This window comes from Prionailurus viverrinus, chromosome A1 (assembly GCF_022837055.1).
Source record: "Prionailurus viverrinus isolate Anna chromosome A1, UM_Priviv_1.0, whole genome shotgun sequence".
Classification (NCBI taxonomy): Eukaryota; Metazoa; Chordata; class Mammalia; order Carnivora; family Felidae; genus Prionailurus; species Prionailurus viverrinus.
In genome coordinates this window covers 205,962,892-205,978,410 of record NC_062561.1, presented here as the reverse complement: position 1 = coordinate 205,978,410, position 15,519 = coordinate 205,962,892, and the positions used below count along the sequence as shown (strand labels likewise).

The 15,519-nt window shown below is 44.5% G+C and overlaps 1 long non-coding RNA gene across 1 annotated transcript; it reads right to left on the bottom strand.

The window, feature by feature from the left end:
* Positions 1–293: 293 nt before the first annotated feature.
* Positions 294–8,047, bottom strand: LOC125172314 (uncharacterized). The gene is made up of 4 exons (XR_007154680.1): positions 7,566–8,047; positions 4,793–4,886; positions 2,325–2,419; positions 294–374 (listed from the first exon to the last, which is right to left on the bottom strand). It is a non-coding gene; the product is annotated as an uncharacterized LOC125172314 (long non-coding RNA).
* Between the last annotated feature and the right edge of the window lie 7,472 nt (positions 8,048–15,519).

The following is a 15,519-nucleotide window of genomic DNA, read 5'->3' as shown; positions in this document are numbered from 1 at the left end:
GACTGGAGTGCTTCCCTGTCCGTTTCCTTTAACCTGCCCCCACCCGCCCTTTGCGGGGAGTCACTCCGTTAAACGCTTCTCAGTTATCCCTGTGGAGTGTGCATTTGTTTTGTGGCAACGTTGATGCCTACAGGCCTCTTTTCCAACTGCACAATCACTCCAAGATCTTTAGGAAACCAAAATATTTAGTCCTGGAGGCATTGCAGAGGCCGGGCACGGAAGAGACGCCCACCGACCCAGCTGAGAAGGAGCGTCTCCTGAAGTACAATAGAAACAAGGAGACTGGGACATCGTGGCAGCCAAGGACTATGAGGATGGCGAGGATAAGAGTCCCGTTGTGGAAATAACAGTGTTCTTGTAGAGGTTAGGAGAGGCTGGGAAGGGAAAGATGGAGACGGTGAATGTGTGCCCTTAGGGTGACTTTGTAAAGATTTTCACTTGGGGGGGAGGGGGGCCTGGGTGGCTTCCTGGGTTGAGTATGGGACTCTTAATTTTGGCTCCGGTCATGATCCCAGGTGGTGGGATCAAGGCCCCGCATGAGGCTCTGCCCTGAGTGTGCAGCCTGCTTAAGATTCTCTCTCTCTCTCTCTCTCTCTCTCTCTCTCTCTCTCTCTCTCCCTCCCTCTCTCCCCCCTCCCCAACTTGAACTCTCTTTCTCTAAAATAAATAAATAAATAAATAAATAAATAAATAAATAAATAAATAAATAAGTGGTTTTCACCTGGAAATAAGTTGAACTTCACAGGAAAGATGCAGGAATAGCCTATAGAAATCCAGCAGACCTTTTACCCATATGGCTCAAGGTTCAGGATGCCACGTTTCGTCTCTCTCTATCTCTGTCTCTTTCTCAGTCTCTCAGACACACATCCACACAACTTGAAACTAGATTGCATATATTATCTCCACCTATAGCTAAACATTTCAGTGTGTATCCTCACCTAAGGCTCTTACCTAATTAAGCACAGTACAGTTATTGGACTGAGGACATTTAACCTGTACACTATACTTCTATGGAATCTAAACTCCATAGTTACACTTGGCCAATTTCCCTACTCATGTTAACAGCACTTTCACTCCTCCAGTTCATGATCCGGTCCAGAATCAAATATTAAATTTAGTTACCCTGCCTCTTCAGTCTTGCTTAAGATGGAAGAGTTCCTCACTCTCTCCGGCCTTGACATTTTAAACAATAGGGACCAATCATTCTACTGAACAGTCCTCAATTTGGGTTTGTTTGATGTTTCCTCATGATTTGATTGAGATTATGTGCCTCTGGCTGGGATGCTGCATAAGTGATGTTGTGTAATTTCAAGGCAGCGCCCTTGGAAGTATATAATGTCACGCTCCCCACTGGTGATATTAACTTTGATAATGCCAGTAGGTCGTATGTGACGCCCCCACCCCACAGCTAATAAGCAATCTAAAGGAAGAGAAGTTGAGATAATGCAAATATTCTGCATCTCATTAAAGTCCCCTTTGCATATTAAGCATCCATTGGCAACTGCTGCCCAAGTAAACTTTTAATATATTAGTTGCAAATGATTTTCCAGTGCTAACACTCTCTGCACATTTGTCTACTGGAATTCTGCCGTAAGAAAGAATCCTTCATTCTTGCCTATTTTAAAATTAGTAGAGACTAATGGATTTCTATCTTAAGTATAACCCATTCTCTTCCTATTTTCATCTTCAAATTCTTAAGTGCTTTTGCGGTGAAATGGAGAAATAAAGTAGCTGAAGAAAATTGAGGATTTTCTAGATTTTTAAAAAATGTGTTCCATACATGTGTGTTTATGTCCCAAGGGGAATAAATGCATAGTTAAGGAGAAATTCTTGATAAAGGACAGGGGGTATATTTTTCCTTTAAGTTGGGGAAAGGAGATGTAAAACAAAGAGGGTTTGGTCTTAAACAGAACACCTTTAAAGAAAAACTTTCTTTGAAATTCACCACCTACGGCTAACCTTCTTTATTCTTTCTCTACATCAGACACAGTGTGAGAGGGAAGCTCCTTCTGTGGTGGAAATTTACTTTGACCACAGTGCTGCACTGTCAGCCCTGTTGACAGTTTGTTTTAGCCATCTTTTAGCCTTGACCTTTTAGTCTTTGCTTATCTGGGCAAAGAGCAGGCAAGAGGTCTACAGTCTCTCTGAAAGTGCCTCACAACAGTGGCCATTCTGAGGTAATTCTGTCCTTTTCTGCCAATCAGGCAGCATCCAGTCAAGCAGCAAAATGTCTTACTTTCTTACAAGTGCTTCCTAAGTGTTCTGAACATTATTCCTAGGACTATACAACATCATTTGCCTTCTGAGAGATACATCTTGGTTACCTGTTGGATGGGATATTGATGTGAATGCCACAAATTTTTCTACTCCTAGGAATTCCCTCTGTGACTCTTCAATTTGTTGAGTTTATGTATATCGTCTGTAGAGGAAAAGGATCACGGTATTTTGAGTTACTTCCTGTTAATTCTGTGGGGATGTTTCTCGAATCTATAGTGTCTGTTACACATTGATTTCATTTTGAGAGCTTCTGTCATAATAAGAAAAATTAATTCCATGGGATGTAAACTCTCCTAGGACTTAACTATGTCAGGAACTTGAGCAGAGGGAACAGTAACTTGTTAAAGATAATGTTTGCTATGAAATTTTTAAAGAGACAAGGAAAGGTAGGAGTGCAAAAGCCAGGAAAAGCATATAATGTGTCATCCAGACCAGGACACTTGAGAATCAAGGGAGAGGGGGAATATTAATGATTTTACCAGGACAAGAAACCGGGACTATCTCAGGCACACTGAAGTATGGCTGACCTAGTTTGGACCAAAATGGAATTTGAAATGGCTAAGAGTGAAAATTGACAGGAATATGATGCTTTCTAATTGAATAGTTTAAAGTAGTGCGTGGATGGAGAAGTGGAAGGACTGCACGAGAGACCATTCTGGGTAGTTCTAAGGAATTTGATCCATTAGAGAACTCAGCTGTGTTTCAAGTGTTAGGCTCAGCACATTGCCAGCATAATGGCTAATTTTCCCAGGCACTGGATCCAATACACCATTATCACGTGTATATTATCATTATGTGTGTACATTTGAGGTTCCGGTAGATCATATGATTCAAACCCATATTAAAATCCACAGTGATAACCACAGATATGGTGGTAGATCTGATAAATTATATTTTGAGGCACCAGGGAGCACTGTGGCACAGCCAGGCGAAAGGCAGGCAGCAAGGAGGGCACTTGGGAGTGGAGAGACTCATCTGTCATGTTGAGCAAGTGATTGTTTACTTTAGTACAACATTTTGAAGAACAACATAGAAATGCCAATCAACATTATGTTAGTCAAGTAACATGAAGAGTCTTATGAATTAAATCTTCTAGAACTCTCTCCTACAAAAGTATTCCAACATGTTGAGAACGGCGATAATATAGAGTGGGGAATATCAAGCAATTTTAAAAATTGATAAACACCATAATACCCTCATCACAAATCAGGCCAGGATTTCTTTACCAAAGAGTCTAAATACATTGTGTATACTCCCCAAAGAACAAAAGAAAAACCAGAAGCTTTAAAAAATGCGGGATTGTCAAGAGCTAATAAGGGAATGCAGACCTATACTGCATACTCTGTCAGACTTCAGTTTTAAGTCCATACGGGAATATTTGGCATCCCCTCACCTCACGTCATTCCCCCCAGTGATGAAGTTGGTACCCTTTGCTGGGGCTGCTATAACACAACACCACAGAGGAGGTGACTTAAACAACAGAAGTTTATGATCTCACAGTTATGGAGAGTAGAAATCCAAGATCAAAGTATCTGCAGGTGTTTTCTCCTGAGACCTCTCTCCTTGGCTGGCAGATGGCTACCTTCTGCATGGTCCTCGTGCACTCTTTCCTCTGGGTGTCCCCATGCCTGCTGTCTTTGTGTTTGACCACATTTCCTCTCCCTGTAGGACAGCAGTCTGATTGGAGTAGGGCCCACCCTAATGGACTCATTTTAACTTAATCACCACTTAATGATTTTCATATCCAAATACACTCACATTCTGAGGTATGGGCAACAGGCCTTCAACATAGGAATTTGGGAAGACCGATGCAGCCCGTGAAATGCGTCTTACTCTTAAATCTCAGGGAAAAGATGAAAATAAATTCCTAGCAATTCTTCCACTTCAGCTTTGTGCCTTACCTTTCTTACAGGCATTCATTTGAAATAAAGGCCAATCGGAAAGATCACAGTACTTAAAGAACCACTAATGTCCTTAGTACCTATTGATTTCTTTCATTTCTTAGGTGTGTCAATGTGCTCTGAGCAAAGACCACCAGGAATACACTTGCAGTTGAATAAGTTTATTACTCTTCGTACAAGATCAACTTATGCCTGGGAGGAACCATGAGGCATCTCAAGAGGAAGGGTGAGACTTACAGGATGTGAGTGGGCTTGTTTGCTGACCCTGTGGAGGATCTCAGCAAGCAGCTTTTGCTCTGCATTACATACTGTGAGCAGACAGGGGTAATTCTATGATTCACTATCTTAATAAATCTCTCTGGAAGGATGGAAGTCCGGACAGAGAGGACAGCTAAAATTGGTAAAGAAGCAGCAATCCACTAATATCATCGAGGACAGGTGTGTTTGCTTATTTTTGTGGTTAGGAAAAAGTTCATGATTTTGCTTCTGATCAGATACGATTATAGGGTGGTCTTGTTTTTTGTCCTGATCCATATATTGGCACTGGGTGGCCACATGTGATGGTGTTGTCGTATGAAACTGTTTATATTCAACTGAAGAACATCAATGCCTACCTGTGAGTGCCAGGCTAGCTCATGGAAATAGTAAGTCACAGTACAAAGCACCATCCAACTCTTGGATGTCAGGACTCCTGTTTCCTTTTAGGTGCTAAAATATAATAAAATAGAGACTAGTCTCAAAAATCTTCCAAGCAGACATAAGGTTAGTCACATAAACAATGTAAGTCAACTGATACCATGAACATAAGTGAAAGGTAGGTTATTTCTTTTTTTTTTTTTAATTTTTTTTTACGTTTATTCATTTTAGAGACAGAGAGACAGAGCATGAATGGGGGAAGGTCAGAGAGAGAGGGAGACACAGAATCCAAAACAGGCTCCAGGCTCTGAGCTGTCAGGACAGAGCCCGACGCGGGGCTCGAACTCACGGACCCCAAGATCATGACCTGAGCTGAAGTCGGTTGCCCAACCGACTGAGCCACCCAGGCGCCCGAAGGTAGGTTATTTCTTTTTTTTTTTTTTTCAACATTTATTTATTTTGGGGACAGAGAGAGACAGAGCATGAACAGGGGAGGGGCAGAGAGAGAGGGAGACACAGAATCAGAAACAGGCTCCAGGCTCTGAGCCATCAGCCCAGAGCCTGACGCGGGGCTCGAACTCACGAACCGTGAGATCATGACCTGGCTGAAGTCGGACGCTTAACCGACTGCGCCACCCAGGCGCCCCAAGGTAGGTTATTTCTTGTAAATGCCTCTGGTTTTCATAGATGATACATACCTTCCCAAGATGTATAAAAATCACTTAACCAATCGCCAGCCATCTGGAAACCACAATTGTGATAACCAATCATTGTAAAGGTCAGATTCCTCTCTTTCATTTTATAAGCCGCCCTATAACATCAAGGCCCCTAAGTTCAGACCACTTTTGCATTTCAGTTTTCCCTCTTTGTGAACAGTTTGCTTCTCACTCACAGAAGTACTTATATTGATTTTATGTATAATTTTTTGTACAGTGACTAGCATCAGAAGTGGGACTTGAAAAAGACCCCTGAAGAACCCTGAATACAGTGAGTAACGAGTGCTGCACCCACGGAGTCCCCTGCGGTCACTGCTTTCTTGCTGATCATGGAGTTCCAGGTACTGTCTCCCAAATCCAAGCTCCACTCCCTTTATGTTGACTTTTCCAATTAATTGAGCAATTTCATTAAAGCTTTTTGGTAAGTCACACTCTTGTCTGTAAGGCCAGAATACCCATGCTTCTCGGGTTTGGGGGCAGTGGTAAATTAGTGAGTTCCGGGCAGATTTTTTGTCTTCGGTAATCTAAAGGCAGAGATGGGTTCCACCTGGTCCCAAACTGGGAGCTGGATCTTGTTCCTTTTTGGAAAACTGGTAAACAGTTTGCAGTGGCCACTTTAGGGAAGCTTTAACTTACATAAGAAAGCCTATTTCAGGGAGGACGCCCTTAAAAAAAGAGAATCCCAAACCTCTCTAAAACAACGGAATGCATTCTTTTATTAGGATGTAGAAGTTTCTAAAAAAGCAAAATGACTCCAAAAATAGGTTCTCTAAAAAAATTCTTATGCTAAGGGCACCTGGGTGGCTGAATAGGTTGGACTTCTGTTCAGGTTATGATCTCAGGGTTCCTGAGTTCAAACCCCACATTGGGCTCGCTGCTCTCAGTGCAGTGCAGAGCAGGCTTCTGATCCTCTCCCCCTCTCTCTGCCCCCACCTGCTTGCGTGCTCTCCAAAATAAATTTAAAAAACAAAAACAAAAAAATCTTATAGTAGTAAATTAAAGGCTTTACTGAAAAGCTGTACCCATCCAAGCAGGTAACCTTAACTTATACCACCTGCCAAAACCAGTTTAGACCCAACTATTCTTTTGAGTTATTGTACCTGACACATGGCTAAGATTTTTAAATGATTGCTATAATTTTTGCAATTGTGTGTTTATGTATATCTGTATAGTTATGCAAAACTATGCAGGGATATATATTATCATGCACTAAACTGCAGTAGAGAACTGATGTTAGCCCTCAGTGGGCCATTTCAAGCAACCTCAAGGAGATCTCAGAAACAGGAAGAACTGGGGCAGGGTGGTGTGGGCAGGGGGAAGAAAAAGAAAAAACAAAAACAGAAAAAACTGGAAAGACAGTTTAGTGGAGGTATGCAATCAATCTTTTTGAAAAATCAGAGATGAAAGACACATAATGTATTAAAATGATCTACAGGTCTTTCACGTGTCTATGTGGAAATCAGTAAACTTTAATTTTTACAACCGAACAAATTATACTTTGTGATGTGCAAATATTTGGAAAACTGCTTGCAAGTACTAACCCCTTTATCCACTTTGTACATCAAATGTATTGTAGCTAACAAGCCTCGGAACAGTTCTTCAGAGCAATCTGAATATCTGCTTCCTGGGCTATAGTCCTCAGTGAGACAATGAATAAAGCATTTGCTAGCCAAGATTGATATTGGCTTTCTTTCAGTTGACAATATGCATATGTGATATTCTTTGAGAGAGAGAGAAGGAGGAGGAGGGCAGAGGGTGTAAGAGAGAGGATCTTAAGCAGGCTCCCCGCCCAGCCCGGAGCCCCAGGAAGGCTTGATCCCCACACCCTGGGACCAAGACATGAGCCAAAACCTAGAGTCAGGCACTCAATGCTCTGAGCCACACAGGCAGGATAAGTGTGATGTTTAACAAACAAACAAACAAACAAACACCTGTAATTAACTAGCATAAAGAAAAATATGTGCTTGTATGAATTATGTCTTAAAGTCTAAGAAATATGGAACAAACTTTGACGTTTTTGTATACAAAAACATACCTGTTCAGGTATACATGATTGAGATACTCTTCAGTAAATTTTAGCCCTGGATTACTTTTCGCTTCCCGTGGGAGCTCAGAGCCTAGCGGTGGAATGGGGGAGGCACAGCTCCCTTCCCTGAGACCAGCTCTCTGGCCCCTGCATTCACCAATCAGTGCTCTCTGCTGGCTCTTGCTCCTTCCAGCATCGTCCGGCGCCCGGCGTTGGCAGGCCTCCCCTCCACTAGGTGCATGGCCCATGATGTGCGGTCACAGTTTCTGGCAGAGCCGGGCTGGCGCTTTCCTGGTGGAGGCGGCTCTGCTTGGCGCGGAGCTGGGTGTGTTTCGCCGGTGTCGCCCATCCTTTCGCTTTGCGGGGTGTTCCGTTCCCGGCCCCACTGGCAGCAGCCGGGAAACCGGGGTGGGGGTGGGTCAAGGGGCAGCACCTGTGCATGGACCCAGCCAGGTGTTCCTGGGGGGGGGGGGGGGCAGCTCCGCGCCGGTACGCAGCAGCCTGTTTCTCATCACCACTTTCGCAAGCAGCGCCCACCAGATAACTCTGGGATTTCGCGCCACCACTTGAACTCCGCCCAAAGTTCAGGGTCGTTGGGTGCCGTCCCTTCCTCTGCCCAGGAAGGCCTGGGCCGGCCTTCCGGTGGTCGCCCTTCCCGGCCGTCCCCTTGCCACTTTGGCCAGTAGCTCGGAGCCGGCGGTTTGTCTGTCACAGCCCGGATTGTGCACAGGCTCTGTGGCAGCACCGCCCACGACCCGGCCTGCACTGTTTCTCAGTGACGGCCCCTATTACGTGACTTCGCGGTGCGGGTGTTTGTCGTAGGCAGCACCGCTCGTCTCCCCCAGTTTGCATTTCTCTAATTGTCCCGATCTGAATTGTCCCGATCTGGCCATTTGACAGGTGCAGTTTCCCTAGTTCCCCGGAGCATTCATTCTGTGTCTTGGTGGCTGCTCGGCGGCTAGCGTCCAGACCGCCGCTGCTCTTTGGCCCTTTGCTAGTGGAGATGCGCCCGCGCTCGCTCTTTCGCAGAGAGGACAGCGACGTCAGAACGCCTCCATCCGGACACTGGAACAATCACTGCCTGTGCTGGTCGGGTCTCGGTCTCCAACCCTCCAGGTTTCACCGTCATCATGCATTTCTTCCTTCTAGCACACCTGGAATTAGCGGGGCGTGGGATTTCCTTGTTGTAGCAGGTCCCTGTAGTCGCGCCTGCGATTTCCAATCTTGGCCGAGTCCGAGAACAGCGGCCAACGAGATTTCTCCGCGGTGCAGATCCCGCTTTAGGCGAATCAAGGGTTTAGCCAGGCCTGGAACTTCTTAGTCAAAGGAAGTCCATGTTGATTCTGGCAAATGAATATTTAATCCTGCCTTGCAGATTTCTATGTCTGACCGGTTCCCGGTTTAGCGACTTACCAGGGTAAGATGAGGTGGGTGCTTCAGTTCAGCCTAAGATTTCCAGTTGTAATAAGTCTGAATAAACCCATGTCTCTGGTATATCTGAGATCAGGTGAGCTCAATGTCAGACCGAATGTGTCCAGATTTGCAAGGAATCTGTACCTGTTCATCAGGCCTGCCATTTCTTTTTTTTTCTTTAATAATTTATTTAACGTTTATTTTTGAGAGAGAGAGAGCACGTGGGAGAGAGCATGAATGGGGGAGGGGCAGATAGAGAGGGAGACACAGAATCTGAAGCAGGCTCCAGGCTCTGAGCTGTCAGCACAGATCCTGACGAGGGGCTCAAACTCACAAACTGCAAGATCATGACCTGAGCCAAAGTCAGACCTTAACTGACTGAGCCACCCAGGCACCCCAGCCTGCCATTTCTTAATAGTAGCAAGTTGTGGTTTGGAAATGCCATGACCTGTCATACTTATGTTTGTTATTAGGTCCCACAGAAGTAGGAATAGATTGGCAAAACCAATTTCTTCTTTGTGCTTATAATGTTAGTTGCTTTTTTGTTTTGTTTTGTTTTGTTTGCAATAGGAAGTCCACCTTAGCTATGCTTTTTATTACTAAATCTGGGAGAAGTTGATATTGATCAACAGAATACAAAAATTTCTCATTTGTGGAAGTTTTAGGAAATTCAGACTTAACTGTTTTTGATTATTAGTCTCCTAGAAGTGGGTGTATATTTGCTAAAGAGATTTCTGACTTGGAGTCAGTTCTGGGGTGTTCTACTTTAACTATGTTTGCATCATTAAACCCTTAGAAGCCGATGTGTACTGGCAAAGCAATTTTTTAATCACAGCAATGCTAGATTCCACACCGGAAGTACCCTCCCCCCATTTACTAAGTCCTCTCAGTGTTGATATAAATTGGGGAAAATAATTTCTTCATCCTAGCAACTTCTGTAAATCAAGATTTAGCTGTGTTCCTGTTTATTATGCTGTGAAAGTCGGTGTGTATAGAGACAAAAGCAGTTTCTTAAAATTGGAAGTTAGGGGTTGGAAACACAAGGTCTGCCAATCATTTGTTAATAGGAAATCTGTGAAAATCAGTATATACTGCTGAAAACGATTTCTTCACTGTAGGCAGGTTTGGTTGTGCAAGAGACAGTCTGCCTTAGCTGTTCATTTTGTCAATTTCCTAGTCCTTCCAAAGTATGTTTTTGCAAATAGGAAGTTCAAACTTAATTGGTTTTTATCATGAAGTCCCCTAGAGGTCAGTGTCCACCAGCTGAAAAGATTTCTTGTTTGCAGAGAGTTCAAGGAAATTCTGATTTAGCTATGGTTTACTTTAAGGACACTGTAGAAGTCAATTTCTTTTTTTTTTTTTTCTCAACGTTTTTTATTTTTTTCTTTTTGGGACAGAGAGAGACAGAGCATGAACGGGGAAGGGGCAGAGAGAGAGGGAGACACAGAATCGGAAACAGGCTCCAGGCTCTGAGCCATCAGCCCAGAGCCCGATGCGGGGCTCGAACTCACGGACTGCGAGATCGTGACCTGGCTGAAGTCGGACGCTTAACCGACTGCGCCACCCAGGCGCCCCTAGAAGTCAATTTCTTAATTGCAACAATGCTGTATTTGCAACTGAAGTCGGCCCCTTCTCTTTAAATCCCGTGGAGTCCCTGCAGACTGGCTAATGAGATTTTTTTTTAGGGTTAATAAATATTTGCTTAGCAGTGACAGCTATTTCTTACTCCTGCTTCCTCTGGGTTTGTGTTTATGGAACACACGATTACGCTGATGGGAACATCTGGGAAAGCAGCATTTAGCATGTTTGCAATTTCTTTCTTTCTCTGAGGGGGAGGGGTTCTATGAATGCAGTTGCTCCCTTAGTCTTCTATTCTCCTGCAGTGTATTTTCCTTGGAAATCGATGTGTTTTGGTTTCCTTTTGTGTTCACAAGGGTCAGGATCCATGTGTTTTGATTTCTATTTAGATTTAGGCAGTTTATGATCATTTTATTTGTTATTTCCTGAATTTAACTTTGTTATGTATCCTACTTACTTCCTTGCGTGTTTCACCACTCAGCTGCATGCTCTCTGACTTGCCTTCACCTACTGAGAGCAAGCTCAGTCTCAGCCCCGCAGATGCTGGGTCTCCCTGTTTCCTGCAGGCTGCACCAGTCCTTCTGCCAGACGGGAGGCACACACTGCCTGCTTTATGGCCTGGAGCGCCAAGAACAGTTCTTGGTCTGGGCACCGTTCCTAGTACATAGTTTCTCCCACTCAGGACCCCAGGGTTCTCTGTGCCATCTCCTTCTCAACCCCAGCACAGCTGGTTCCCCTGGGCTGGCCTGACCTTTGTTGGGCATGGACATGTGAGGCCAGCCGGTGTAGAAATTGCGCTCCAAAGGCATCCTCTTCTTGCCCATAATATCGAATGTTTTATTTGTTGGGTTAGTTTCTGTATGGTTTGCTTTTGTTTCGGTTTCATTTCGGTTTGTTTTCCTCCTTTCGGTTTGTTTTCTGCCTGTCCGTTTGCTTTGCGCCTGTTGGTTGGTTTTAGTAATGGGCCTGTTGCTTTGGTTTATGCGTTCTCTGCCAGGTTCTCCTTTTTCCTGTAGTCTCCACTGATTTGTTACCACTCAGTCGCGTGACTTTCTCCAGACTTCTGCCTTGCCTCCGCCCACACCCGGAGACAGCATAAGTACCCAGGCTGCCGTACAGCTGAGGGCGATGCCAGCTTCATCTGTGCAAATCTTCAATCATCCAGGTCAGAGACCCATGCGATAGAGCGGCGTTTTTCTGGATGTGTGAAAGGGGTTAGGATTTCACAGCAGTGATGCCAGAGTCCCAGGCCCCATCTTTGCTGTATGCAGAAGATTCTGGGCTTTGCCCACTCCCTTTCTATCCTGTGCTGGGTGAGTCCTCAGGCCATGGTGGTGGTTTGGTTTCAGAACTGCTTTCCAGTCCTTGTTGGCGGCTTCGCTGGGTCTACCCGGAAAACAAAGTCTTGCCCAGAGCCCAGAGCACCCTGGAGCCAAGAGCCACTGTGAGCCTTTGGCCAGGGACACAGAAGAACCCAGAGGCATCTGCAGGAGAGATGGACCCTGATGAGGAATGCCAGCAACTCTGTTTCTTCACTTCCTTTTTTCAGGTTAATATATACTATTGTAAACAATTTCTTCATCCTAGCAAATTCTTGAAAAACAGGACTCAACTTTGTTTGCTCGCTAACCCGGGGAAGTCGTTGTTTGCTGGTGAAAACAGTATCTTCCTCCTCGCCAGGTCTAAAAAACATAGGACTTAACGTTTGTGTTTCCTGTCTTCCTAGAAGTCCATGTTCACCGGGGAAACTCCTCCTCCAGTCCAGTTTTGTGCAACTGGGACTTGGGTTTGTTGATGTTTGTTAGCCCCAGAGACACTGTCAGATATACTGGGGATAGCGGTTTCTTGTGTGAATACATGTTTGTTTCATTTATTATTTTACCTCTTCTTATTTCACTTTTTGATGGGCCTGAGCATTTCAGTTTTCACTCCTCTGCGCTCTAACCCGGGTTGGCTGCGCAGCTGGAGCGCCCTGCTGGGTCTCCTTCCTCCTCGAGAAAGACCCGGAGAGTCCCTGTGCTCCTCCCCTACAGGCCCGAGTTTCCTGCAGCACTTTCGCCAGCAGCTCAGGAGGCTTCCTCCCTCAAGCCAGAGCCCTGGTTTTCAAGCTCTCTGGGATGGTTGGTGCTTCCTTCGGTGGCATCTCTGTCCCAGGGCACCTTCTGGTTGTGTCAGCTGGTTCCTAAGGGCAGCCCTGCGTCTGCACAGTGCCAGTGTTTTTTAGCACTTTCCCTAGTGGCGCGGGGTCACCATTTTTCCTGTCACTGGGCCTCTTGGCACCCAGTTGGCCTTTTCTCTGGAGCAGCACCATCATGCTGCCTTGCCCAGTGTTCTGGGTGTGAGCACTGCTCATTCCTGGGACTGGCTTCTTGGTCACAACAGTACCTTTCCTCCAAGCCCACTGGGTCTTGCCAGCCACACGCTGGGAGGTGGAATCTGCACTTTGCCCTAAGGCTCTTACTAGCCCAGTGTAGCTGGGCTTCCTCGGTTCCAGTACCATTATGATGCCTTCACGTTTTTTGTGGGTCTCAGAGCTGAGGGACAGATCGCCCCCACACACTGCTTTCCTCGGCCTGGCCCTTGGGCAAAATGTGCAGACCAGTGCCCAGCGATACCCTGGCAGGTTGGACCTTTGGCAGACCCCGGATGCTGCAGGGGGCTTTCTCCTCCCACCTGGAGAGCAGTGAGAGCTCTGCTCTCACCGCAGCATTGTCCACGGGGGTCCAGGTCTAGGAGCCTTGAGATTTCTGCTCACGGCTTCTATTGCATTTTTCTCTCCAAAATGAATATTATTTACAGTAACATCTCTTCGTTTCCAAAAAAAAAAAGTTTGCCTTTATGTTTCTTTGCAAAATGCTGCCTGTCTTTCTTAGTATAATTACAGAGAAATATCAAAGGGGCGGGGAGGCATTTAGGTGCCTGTTTTTTGTTTGTTTATTTTTCTGCTTGACTTGTAGTACCACCCTGATGGCTGAGGGTGGCAGTGTGGAGAGTGTAAGGAGGAAGCAAGGGTCCCCTGATAACCTGAGGGCCTGGCTTCCCTAGGCATTGAGACCTTTGACATCTGACTCTTACCTGACTTTTTGAACGTTCCCTCTGGAGGAGCAGGTTTAGGGCCACTAACAAAAGTTGCTGCCCCACCTTACCTCAAAAAGTGAGCCTGAACTTCTGAGCAGCTCCAGTAGAATGCAGGTGGTAGAGAGGTCCTGACCTGCAAGAAGCACCCCCACTTGATATGCTGCAGCCCTTTCTTAGAGTTAAAGCCCTCAATGTTCAAGGCAGAGTGAAAAGGTGTTACTTTATTCCATAGTCTGACCACAGGGTGATATTTGTGCTATTTCAATTCAAAATGAATTCCTCCTCATATTTGTACATAGGCTTACCATTTGACAGCTATGGCTGAGAATATACTACCTGAGAGAGGTAAAAGCAATTCCAAAATCAAAGAGAGGGCGTGGTTCGTGAGTTCGAGCCCCGCATCAGGATCTGTGCGGACAGCTCAGAGCTTGGAGCCTGTTTCAGATTCTGTCTCCCTCTCTCTCTGCACCTCCCCACTTCCGCTCTGTTTCTCTCTCTCTCTCAAAAAAAAATAAATAAACATTTTTTAAATTTAAATTACAAAGTGTGAGGTGGTGCTCTGTACTATGCCTTAGTGTTGCCAGGAGCTGGCCTGGGACTCCCGGGTAGGCACTGGTGTTCTCCTCTTTAATATAAAGTTTCACAGGACACCAAATCAGAGAAAACTACTCACTGCCATGGGTGGATTAAGACAAAAACAAAACCACTCTGCAGTCATATCTGAACACAAACTCAGGAACAATACCTAACCACAAAATGCTACCTGTTCGGCAGAAATGGGTAGACTTACGTCAGAATAGCCACTAGGGGGAGGCATCCCAGGAGAGATCCTTGGATAATCTGATACCTTCCCCTAGAACTTTGGAGATCGTGGATAGATCTGGAAGTAGTCTGAAGTTCAGAAGCATGACCTTACAGGGTGGCTTATAAAGTGAAAAGGAGAAACTTGTTTAACCTTTACAGTGATTGAATATTACCAGGGGAGTTTCCTGATGGCAGGCGATTGGGTACAAGTGATTATATTACACTATTTTGGAAAGATGATAAATTTCATTTATGATTATCAAAGGCATTTAAAGAAATAACTTAAGATTTGCTATGTTCATGAAATAGGCTAGATTGAGTTTTGCTTATGTGGCTTAAATGGTTTTATCTGCTCCAGGGGTTTTTCAACCCTGGTCTCCATTTAAATGTGTATGAACCACAAAGACACCAAATATCCAAGTCATTGTGAGGAAAAAGAACAAAGCTGGAAGCATCATACTTCCTCATTCTAACTGTGGTATGAAGCTATAAAAATAAAAAAAAATAATAAATTAATAAAAATAGCATAGTACTAGTACACATGCAGACACATAGACCAATGGAACAGAACAGAGAGCTCAGATTTAAACCCCCCACATGTACAGTCAACTAATATTAGACAAGGGAGCCAAGAGCACCCAATTGGTAAAGGATAGTCTCTTCTACAAATGGTGTTGGGAAAACTGGGTAAACAAGTACAGAACAATGAAATTAGACCTCTACCTTATACCACTCACAAAAATTAACTCAACATGGATTAAAGACTACATTATACTATTGTAATCATATTCTTTAGGAAATTCACTACAAATTTTCTCCTTGTGGTTACCATGTGCTTATCAGTTTAAATGTGTAACACCCTATTTTTTAAACATTATTTTTCAATTTATTTAAACTAAAAACAATACCCATTTCTCCCACCTCTAATCCCCCACCTCTGGCAACCACCCATCTGTTCTCTGTATGTATGAGCTTAGTTTCAGTTATATTTATTTCAATATTAAAAATATATATTTGCTATATAAAATACATACATATTTTAGATTCTACATACAAGGGATACCATGTGGTATTTGTCCTTATTTGTCTA